The sequence below is a fragment of the Mus caroli genome, chromosome 13 (genome assembly GCF_900094665.2).
Source record: "Mus caroli chromosome 13, CAROLI_EIJ_v1.1, whole genome shotgun sequence".
In the NCBI taxonomy this organism is placed as follows: Eukaryota; Metazoa; Chordata; class Mammalia; order Rodentia; family Muridae; genus Mus; species Mus caroli.
The window spans coordinates 14,765,372-14,776,079 of NC_034582.1; the positions used below are offsets into that span (position 1 = coordinate 14,765,372).

The 10,708-nt window shown below is 42.6% G+C and overlaps 2 long non-coding RNA genes across 7 annotated transcripts in view; both read left to right on the plus strand.

Annotated features, from left to right (window-relative positions):
- LOC115032936 overlaps positions 1-1,515 on the plus strand; it is a 2,821-nt gene extending 1,306 nt beyond the window's left edge. The window contains exons 3-4 of one of the 5 annotated variants that reach the window (XR_003838583.1): positions 780-954; positions 1,245-1,515. This is a non-coding gene — a long non-coding RNA (uncharacterized LOC115032936). Of the gene's footprint in view, positions 1-779; positions 955-1,229 lie in introns of all 5 variants that reach the window. The other 4 variants (XR_003838580.1, XR_003838582.1, XR_003838581.1 and 1 more) reach the window with 4 other exon arrangements.
- A 1,487-nt stretch (positions 1,516-3,002) lies between these two features.
- LOC110308026 lies at positions 3,003-10,215 on the plus strand. 2 transcript variants are annotated; one of them, XR_002379500.2, is made up of 3 exons: positions 3,003-4,145; positions 6,487-6,638; positions 9,973-10,215. It is a non-coding gene; the product is annotated as an uncharacterized LOC110308026 (long non-coding RNA). The 2 variants fall into 2 exon arrangements; XR_002379501.2 differs by having other exon boundaries at positions 3,003-3,995.
- Positions 10,216-10,708: the final 493 nt, after the last annotated feature.

Sequence of the window (10,708 nt, forward strand, 5' to 3'; positions counted from 1 at the left end):
AAAGAAAAAGACAAGATCTAGACAGGAAATCTGGGCAACAGAAGACCGAGCCTCAGCTAAAACGGCTCAGCTGTGTCAGATTGAAGTTACTTATTTGGCATACACCCTTCAAGACGAGAAGCAGTGCCTAAAGAAAGCCAGAAAAAAAGACTGTAACTCAGATCCCCACCCCAACTACACCAAGGCAAGTAAGAGAATTCTTGGGTACCGCTGGCTTCTACAGACTCTAGATACCTGGGTTGGCGACCTTAGCTGCCCTGTTGTACCCCCTAACCAAGGAAGGGGAAATGTTTTGTGGACCCCATATCACCAGAAAGCCTTTAGAGAAATAAAAAAAGGCCCTACTAATGGCCAGCCTTTGCCTGACCTAACCAAGTCTTTCACTCTTTATGTGGAAGAGAGATCAGGGGTCGCCAGAGGAGTCCTTACTCAAACTTTGGGACTTTGAAAAAGGCCAGTGGCTTACCTATCCAAGAAGTTAGACCCTGTTGCCAGCGGGTGGTTTCTTGCCTATAAGCTATTGATGCGATAGCTCTGCTTGTCAAGGATGCTGATAAGCTCACTTTGGGACAGCAAATAACTGTAGTGGCATTCCACACTCTTAAAAGCATTATCTGAAAGCCCCCTGACTGATGGATGACGACCAATGCTCCTATGACACATTATCAGAGCTTTTTTGTTGACTGAACAAGTGACCTTCGCTCCACCTGCTGTCCTCACTCTCACTACCCTACTGCCCAAGACTTCACCTACTCATCACTGCACTGACATTCTGACAGAAAAAACTGGTACTCAAAATGATCTGAAGGATCAGATCAGCCTTGGCCTGAGAGTTCAAGCTGGTACACGAATGGCAGTATCCTGGCGGTTAAAGGACTGAGACAGCCAATGTGATAGCCAAGAAGATCCTAAAAGAAATCTTCCAGAGGTAATGGACCTGCCTTTGTTGCCCAGGTAAATCAGGGACTGGCCAAGATATTAGAGATTAATTAGAAGTTACATTGTGCATACAAGCTCCAAAGCTCAGGACATGTAAAAAAGATAAAATTCTAAAAGAGACTGATGCAGATTTGGTGCTCCTTCCCCATGCCCAATTTTAAACTAGAAATACTCCCTTTTGATTCAGCCTTACTCTTTTTAAGATCCTTTATGGGGATCCCATGTTCATCACTGTCTTAAATGATGTGTTTAAACCTACATGTTGTTATAATAATAATCTGTATGCTAAGTTAAAAGGCTTACAGGTGGTGCAGAAAGAAGACTGGTCACAATTGGCTACAGCGAACGATCCGGGTACCACAAAAGACATCTCACCAGTTGCAGCCGGAGATCTGATCCACGTACACCTACATCATTCCCAGACCCTCAAGCCTCAGGAGAAGGGTCCCTGCCTAGTTCTGTTTACTATCCCTTTTTATTCTGTTGATTTCTGTTCTCCTCATAGAGATATAGACTTCTAAAATTCTAAGATTAGAATTACTTAGTAGAAGAAGAGGGGAATGAAAGGAAATAAAACTTGAGACCTGTGATTCATGTAATTTATGTCAAATAGCCCAAAGAGTTGTTTGTGAGCTTTGAAACCTGAGGCTGAGAACATAGCAGAACATGCCCAGGCAGGTCCGTCGTTACATGTCCTGACTGGCCTAGTGCCTCCCTATCTCCCACCCTTCTGACAGTCTGTTAATGTTTAAATGGACCAATCATGTGAAACCACGCCAATTCCTCCCCCAGCCCCACCCCTTTTCTATAAAAGTCCCTAGCTTCCAAGCCTCGGGGTCGAATCCACTGTCTCCTGCGTGAGATATGTTTCGACCAGGAGCTCCGCCATTAAACTACCTCATGTTCTTACATCAAGTTGGTCGTCTGTTCGTGATTCTTGGGTGCACTTCGAATCGGGAATTGAGTGGGGGTTTCCCCACTAGGTTCTTTCAGTATGAAAACTAAATGTTTTGTTGTTTGTTGTCTTTTGTTTTTGCTATTGTTGTTTTTGCTTATGTTTATCCAATTTTACTAGCACCATTTATGCCAGTGTAGCAATAGGTTACATAAATATCCTAGCACACACACTCACATACACAAACACATACACACACAAACACTCAGATACACATGGGGTGGGGAGAGGTGGGGCAGGTCTAGCTATCAGAACAAAGGACAAAAGCTGAAACCAGTGCCAGTAATTACTTTATGCTAAAGCACACTATTAGCAAAAAACAAAACAAAAACAAAAACGTCTGTAGAAGGGTGGATTCTTTGAGCTGCATCTCTGTGATGGAGTGGAGATTAAAGACTGCAGCAAAAGGGAGCCAATTAGACTAGACTCAGCCAGTCAGTATGTCTTGACTTTCCATTTAATGGTGAGAATCTCTCTGTGTAGCCCTTTCAGGATAAACAAACAAACAAACAACCCCCAAAACTAAAACTAAAACAAACAAACAAACACTAAACCATCCTGGTGTCCAGATCACCGCTGACCGTCTAGTATTTTGACAAGACACATACGCCATTTATGCACATATGCCACTAACACAGGGCAATGAGACGAGGTTATTGTATAGCCCCATGTCACTGAATGGAAGACAGGTAAGTTGACTTTGCCGGAGAGAATATGAGAAATCCTCACAGAAGATGAAATAACTAGGATGTGAAGGAAGGGTGGGCTTAGGGAACAGTCCAAAGATTGTGATTGAAAGAACCTAGTGGGGAAATCCTCACTCAACTCCCGATTCGGTGTGCACCCAAGAATCACAAACAAACAGACCGTCTTGATGTAAAAACATGAAGTAGTTTAATGGTGGAGCTCCGGGTCGAAACGTATCTCACCCAGGAGACAGTAGATTCGACCACGAGGCTTGGAAGATAGGGGTTTTTAGGGGGCTGGGGCTGGGGCTGGGGCTGGGGCTGGGGCTGGGGCTGGGGCTGGGGCTGGGGCTGGGGCTGGGGCTGGGGGAGGAATTGGCGTGGTTTCACATGATTGGTCCATTTAAACATCCTCAGACTGTACATGCAGATAACATTTAACTTAGGTCAGAAGGGTGGGAGATAGGGAGCCGCTGGGCCAGTCAGGACATATCATTCTCTTTATCTTTATGGCCAAGCAGCCTCAGGAATATGTTAACGGGCCTGCCCAGGCGTGTCCTGGCCTGTTCTGCTATGTTCTCAGCCCCAGGTTTCAAAGCTCACAAACAACTTTTTGGGCTATTTGACATAAATTACATGAGTCACAGGTCTCAAGTTTTATTTTCTTTCATGGTCAGGGAAGCTTCCTCTTGTTTGAAAATTAAACTCTGATTTGATCTTAGAAAAATGCTTAGTTTTAGGGCCTCTCTCCAGACCAGATAAAGTCTTGTCTTTGTCAAAGTGTCGCCTGTACTGAAAAACTACTTCAAGTTTTAAAGCATACACCTTTGTCACCATGAGTCTGTTATACTTTCCATGCTTGAAGTCCCATTACTACTTCCAGGAGTCACCCACACACTCGGACAGAGTGGTACTATGCCATCCTTGCTTGGATAGTAAACTGTCTCCACCTCCAGGCTTATACTTTGAAAAACACTCCTTTCCAGAAAGTGCCATTCCTTGGAGTTGCCTACCACCTCAGGCTCCTACAGTCTTTCCAACTCATCTTCTTCATAGTTCCCTGAGCCTGGAGGGGAGGGGTGTGATACTAAGGACCCTCTTAGGCCTGAGTGCTCCACAGTTTCTCACTCTCTGCTTGTTGTTCACTGAGAGGCTCTGAGTACATTACTATACTCTTCAAAAACAAGCTCTTTGTTGAGGGTTCAGCCCCACAGTATAACAATGTCATTGGGAATTTAAAAAAAAAAGATTTATTTATTTGTTTGTTTGTTTACTATGTACACAGTATTCTGCCTGCATATATGTATGAAGACCAGAAGAGAGCACCAGACATCATTGTCCATGGTAGCCCCTGTGGTTGTTGGGAATTGAATTCAGGACCTCTGGAAGAGCAGTCCTTGCTCTCAACCTCTGAGGTATCTCTCTAGCCTGTGGGGATGGTTTTATTGTTATCTTCTTTTAGGCACCATGGGCTGATGTGCATATGAACTACAGAGGGTGTGCCAGCATCCACAAGACCTCTCTACAAGTTCAAACCAGGAAAGTCCCAGAATGAAGAAGGGGAAGTGAGCACAAATCTTTCTTCTTTGTGAGACAAGCTGATCTTTTGCTAAAAGCTCTTTTGTTCTTGGTTTCTGCTTTAGTGTTAGTTCAGGAATGGCAGTATTCCTGATACACTACTGAGAAACAGTGAGGGAGGAAATTAAGGAATTGCTACATAAATTAACCTAGAAATACAACCCTGCCGCAGAAGGCTGTGTGGCCAAATGATCTTCACTGAAATTAATTTTTTAGCCCTGCAGGCTCCTTCCCACTGCTAACTCTGAGAAAGCAGTGATTGGATTTGGTTATGTTATAACTTAGAAAAAATGTAATTTTTTTGTGGTTAGCTTGCATATATACACTTTCTCTAAGTCAGCAAAACAGACAGTTCATCTGATGTTCCCTTTCCTATACTTGCCTGGCCATAAGAACCACCAGAGGCACCAGATGAAGCACAGAGTCCTGCCCTGGCTCCCATACACTCACGGAGAGGGCTTCTGAACACCTCCCATCTTTTAAAGATGCCTCGAAGGAGCGTCATAGTCAAGGGAGTTTGTAAACACTAGAGTCATTCAGCTTATAAACACTGTAACATGCATTTGCAATCTCTCCCTAGAATAAACAAATTGGTTCTGGCATGTATGCTCATCTGGCGTCTTGAGTTTCTGATTCAAAATTCCAAGTTTCTCTCTAGCCCAGCTTCTGTTGTATATAACTACTCATTGAATTTGCATCCTTAATTAAATTAGAATGGCTGTTGCTTCTAAGTTATTGTGTATTGTGTATTCCTATTTTAAAAAAGAATATGAGCCATATGCAAAGGAATAACCTAATTTTTTACATCAAGGGGAGGACTACTCTTTTTTAAGGTGTTGTTATGAATCTTATGGAAGTACCCCATATGACTATTGAAGAGAGGAGCATGAGAACCTGTTTTGTAGATGTGTGTATAGCTGAGGGAAAGCTAAGCACTTTTTACAGTATACATAATATACATTTTATCCAGGATCCAAATTAAGATAATTTCTCAGGACAGCAAACTCTGATACCATGTGGAGATGAAAATCTTGCAAATTCATGTATTTCAAAAACAGAATCTCCAAGAAAAAAAATAATCTTTTTTTTAAAGAAATAATCTTACAAATGTTTTTCCTTTTTAAAAAATTAAAAAAAAATTTATTAGATATTTTCTTTATTTACATTTTAAATGTTATCCCCTTTCCTAGTTTTCCCCTCTGAAAACAAATGTTTATCTTAATGTCTTGAAAACTAACTCTGTGGCATTAGATTGAGATTGTACATAGAGAATGTAGGACACAACGCCCTCTCTGTTGAAAGTAATAAGTGAAATTCAGCGGCGGTGCATACCTTTAATTCTAGCCCTTGGTTAGGCTAACACAGAAGAGCAAGCTCAAGTCTAACCTAGGCTACGTGGACAGATCCATTCTTAAAAAGTACTAGAAGGAACATACAAAATTGTCCACAATCCTGTGACAGGATTTCCGAATGAAACAGTGACATCCTTGTATGGGAACAGTGTGCACGGGAAGGTGAGGAAAGCCACCGTTCCGTACATCCAGGTCCTAAGAACACTTTACTATGATGCCATCCTCACCATTCTCCTTTGATGTGTTTGCTTAATAGTGTCTTCTCTCCACATACATTGTTTCAAGCAACTACCAGACATAACACCTCTAAATAATGAAAATATCATTCTATGAAATGAGAAAGTTAAGTTTCAGCAACACACAAATCTATTTTAGGGGTGTTAATACCATATAAACGGTTTAAACAGCAAAAACATGCCATATATCCTATCTTGCCAATGTGAATTTTTCATTTTTAAAAAATTTAATTTTATTTATTTACATTTCAAATGTTATTCCCTTTCTTGGTTTCCCCTCTGCAAACACACTATCCTAACCCCCCTTACCCTGCTTCTATGAGAGTGCTCCCCTACCCAATTGCCCACTCTCTACACACAGCCCTAGCATTCTTCTACACTGGGGTACCAAGCCTTTACAGGATCAAGGGCCTCCCTTCTCATTGATGCTGATAAGGCCCCTTCAGCTCCTTCACTCCTTCCCCTAACTACTCCATTGGGGTCCCTGTGCTCAGTTCTATGGTGGCTGCCAGCCTCCACAACTGTATTGGTTAAGCTCTGGCAGAGCCTCTCAGGAGACAGCTATATCAGGCCCCTGCCAGCAAGCATCTGAAAGAGTTCAGATATAGAAAGTTCCTCCATGGCCGGAAGGAAGCACTTACTGCTCACACATAAAAGTGGCATTGGGAAAGACCAGTGGCTTCACAAAGTGGATACTCCCAGATTTGGTTTCCCCTTTCACAAGGTCATATGTCTTCTAGCAGGGCTTTGTCCCGGGGAAGCAGAGGACAAAAGTGCACCACTACTTTTCTGCAAAGAGCAAGCAGCATCCAGAATGAGCAGGTGGGAGCATGGAACAGAAGCAGCTAGAGGCTCTGGTGGGAAAGGAGATAGACCAATTCCGGGGGCCCAGGTGGGTAAAGGGACGTCTGCAGTGAGTCATGGGTTGGGAGAGGAGCAACAAAACGTTTCTCTGCAATAAAGGCAGAGCCAAAAGAAGATGATCCTCTGAGAAATGGAAGGTTGGGAGGTCATGGAGAGGGTAGAGGGCTTCACAGTCTGTGATTTTAGAACCAACACACATTTTTGAGGCCTACATTAACCAGGCTGCCCTTTCAGCTCAGTGAGAGAGGGCAAAGGCCCGCAAAATGGTTTCAATCACACCCAACTGTGTCTTCATCAGTGACCCAGATCAATAACAGCAGAATGGAGAGCAGGACTACTGACTCAACAGTTTCTCTAATTCCCATCCCATTTTCCTTAGCATTTAAGGAGAATTTGGTTCAAAGTAACTATTAATTAGATCTTGGAAAGTGCTGACTACAGGGAAGAATGGGTAAAGCCAACATGTAAACTTCCCTCAAACATCACCCAACAGATTGGGATTGCAAGCTACCACCAGCAGGGCTGTTTTCAAGGTGTTTGTACCGCAGGAGTTTCCATTGCACATTTATTTCAATACTTTTTAATAAAATGCTATGAGATGGAATAATCTGATACTAAGTGTAATGTTTAAAGATGGTCAGAGACAGGATGACTTAGGCTGGAGGTTTGGAAACACTATGGAAAAGTGGAACTCTTGGGCTGCTCTCATTAAAGACTGTGGATAACCACGGCTTTGCCAAATCGGCAAAGTATGCAAATGGAAGCGTCATAGAAACAGTTTTTGGAAAATGGAAAGAGTAGATTTATGATTTCTTCTTCTCCCAGCACAGATTGTCAGCATTTAATTTGATTTTCCTTTGTACCCGTAAGCATTACTACCTACAGCTCCCACAGGAACCAGAGCACACTAGGTTTGTTGCTTTGTAGTTAAATATCCATTATCTTTGAAGACTTCCTTAATCCTGTCAGATTAGAAGCTGCCTCTACATGCTGTGCTCTTGATTGCTTTATATCACTCCAGCTTTCCTACTTCTTCATAAGGGACCAATTCTCCGACCTTTGGGAGAATAAAAGGCTCTTTTATTTTTTAAATTATTGGTTATTTTATTTATTTACATTTCAAATGTTATCCCCCTTCCCAGTTTCTCTTCTGAAAACCCCCTATTCCAACTCCTCTCCCTACTTCTATGAGGTTGCTTCCCTGCCAATACACCCACTCCTGCATCATCAACATAGCATTCCTAGGCTGGGGCATCAAACCTTCACAGGTCAAGAGCCTTCCCTCCCATTGATGTCAGATAAGGTCATTCTTTGCTATATATGCAGCTGGAGCCATGGGTCCCTCCATTTTTTGGTTGGTGGTTTAGTCCCTGGGAGCTCTGGGCAGGGGAGGGGGGTCTGATTGGTTGATATTTTTGTTCTTCCTATGGGGTTGCAAACACCCTCAGCTCCTTCAGTCCTTCCCCTAGCTCCTCCATTGGGGTTCCCGTGCTCAGTTCAATGGTTGGCTGTGAGCATCCTCATCTGCATCAGTAAGGCTCTGTCAGAGGCTCTCAGTAGACATCCATATCAGGCTCCTGCCAGCCTGTACTTCTTGGTATCTGCAATAGTGACTGGGTTTGGTGGCTGCATATGGGATGGATCCCCAGGTAGAGCAGTCTCTGGATGGCCTTTCCTTCAGTCTCTGCTCCACTCTTTGTCCCTGTATTTCCTTTAGACAGGAGCAATATTGGGTTAAAAATTTGAGAAGGGTAGGTGGCCCCATCCCTTAATTGGGGGCTGTGTCATACCTCTGGATATGATCTCCACAGGTTCTCGCTCTTCTTTGTTGGGTTCAGCTAATGTCATCCCTGTTGGGTCCTGGAAGTCTCTTACTTTCCTGGCGTCTGAGACTTTCTGTTGGCTATCCTCAGTTCCCCATTCCCCATTGTTACACACCTCTGTTCATTTACCCAACACTATGTACATCTCCCCTATCTCCTCCCACACCTGATCCTGCCCCGTTTTCTTCCTCTTTTTCCTTCTTTCTTCCTCCCAAGTCCCTCCCACCCTCTACCTCCCGTAATTATTTTTTCCCTCTTCTAAGTAGGGCTGAAGTATCTACACTTTGGTCTTCCTTCTTCTTGAGTTAATATTGTATGGAAATTGTATCATGGGTATTCAGAGCTTTTTGCCTGATATCCACTTATCAGTGAGTACATACCATGTGTGTTCTTTTGTGACTGTGTTACCTCACTCAGAATGATATTTTCTAGTTCCATCCATTTGCCTTTGAGACTCATCGCCCATCTAAGCAACTTTTCATTTTGGCCTACGCTAGTGAAGTTCAACCAATACCGCTGTGAACTACCCTGTCCTTTACTTTGCTAGTTTAGAATATTGCTGTATTCTGAATGTGATGTTTTTAAAAGTTCTAGTTCTTGATGTTCCCAATCCCTCAACATAGTTAAGGTGAATGGAGCTGTCTGATAGAATGAGATAATCTACAAATTACTGTTTCCCAATGCTGCTGCTCGACCAAGGGCTGAAGACACTTAGGAAGAGAAGTTTTCTGTTGAGTCAAATGTAAATGTTTCATGATTTAGAAAGGATATCAGCTTGCTTTGATTTATCCTACAACCTTCCCGCTGCATGTCCACCTCAAGCAATGAAGGAAGAGAAGCTCTAGCCAACTGAATTTTTTAAACAAAGGAATGATAAAAAAGGAAAACAAAAAAAATAAAAGGCAAGTTGAATATTCCTCCCTGTACCTTAATCATGCCAAAATAGAGATCAGAAGTACAAAATTGGCTTTGATGAATCCAAACCAAAAATAGGGCTGGAGACAGAGACTGATCAACAAGCTAGTGATAAACTTTTAGAATCTTTGCCTACATGCATTAGTTATAAATGTATTGAATTCTTTCAGCACTCTTCTAACTCCAAAAAATAGCCTTGCTCAGGTATTTTAACCTGTGGTCCTAAAGCATCCTTACATCTAGACCCTTCTCCAGACCTCAAACTCAATGGTATCTGCCATTCTAAGAAGACCCCTAAGCAATAGTGTGCAGAATATGTATTTATCTGGTTCTTTTCTCTGTTAGATATTTTTCTACAGCTGGTGAGATGTTCACTCTGTGAGACAGAGCTACTGAGTAGAGTGAGCACTAGAGGGTTTTTTTTCTTCTCTTCCCTGAAGGAAAAGGGTTTCCTCAAACTAATTACAAAGGATAGGAGCGGCTTCTTGATGGCCTGTGGTTCTGTTCTGCTTCACTGCATTCTGTAATAAACACTCTGGTCGCAAGACTGAATTCTGATGAAGTGACACAATGCTGCATGTCACTCTGCAGCCACAGAAAAGAGGTCTCCATTTTCATCTGCAGCAGCCTGGAGCTCGGGATCCCACCATACTCCGTGAGAATTGAAGTATGACAGCACATTCTGACCCTCGGATTGCCTCCAAACCACAACGAAGAGCCACAATGTCAACAGCCTTCCTTCCTTACCTCTGACCAAGCATTCTGAAGTGATGCCCTGGAAGTGTAACATAGAACATGCTGGCTGTGGGGGTGAGCGGCTTGGGAAGATGATGTTCTTTTCTCTCTAGTAAAGCACAGGAAACCTTGGAGTGGTGAAACTCTTTTCACTTTCCCTAACAGGTGAGAAGGCTAAAGTCCTAGGCAATGAACTTTGCTCATTAAAAGGACAAAGGAAACAAAAAGGAGTTTGAAAGTCTCTAAGATTCATCTGCAAATGTAATCGTTATCATTTTTCGTCACAGTGTGCTCTACACTGTTGTAAAAAGAAATGCTTCACAACATCCATTTTAGTGATAAATGGGTCCTTCAAGTCAGTTCTTATCTTATATGAAACTTAATACTACAGTAACAGAAAGTGTTCCTGGAGGACCAGTGCTCCAGAATGGATTGGCAGAATGTGTGTCAATTCCACTTCCGGAAGTTGTTGGATATTCCTAGTTGGTGAAGGCCATGTTTTGCCTGTGTTCAGAAGTTGGGTGTGATTACTTATAATTGGGTAACACTGATGTTCACAAGTCTGATGTTCTAGCTCCAACACAGGATGTAGGTAGGGCTGGGTCTTTTTTTTTTTTTTTTTTTT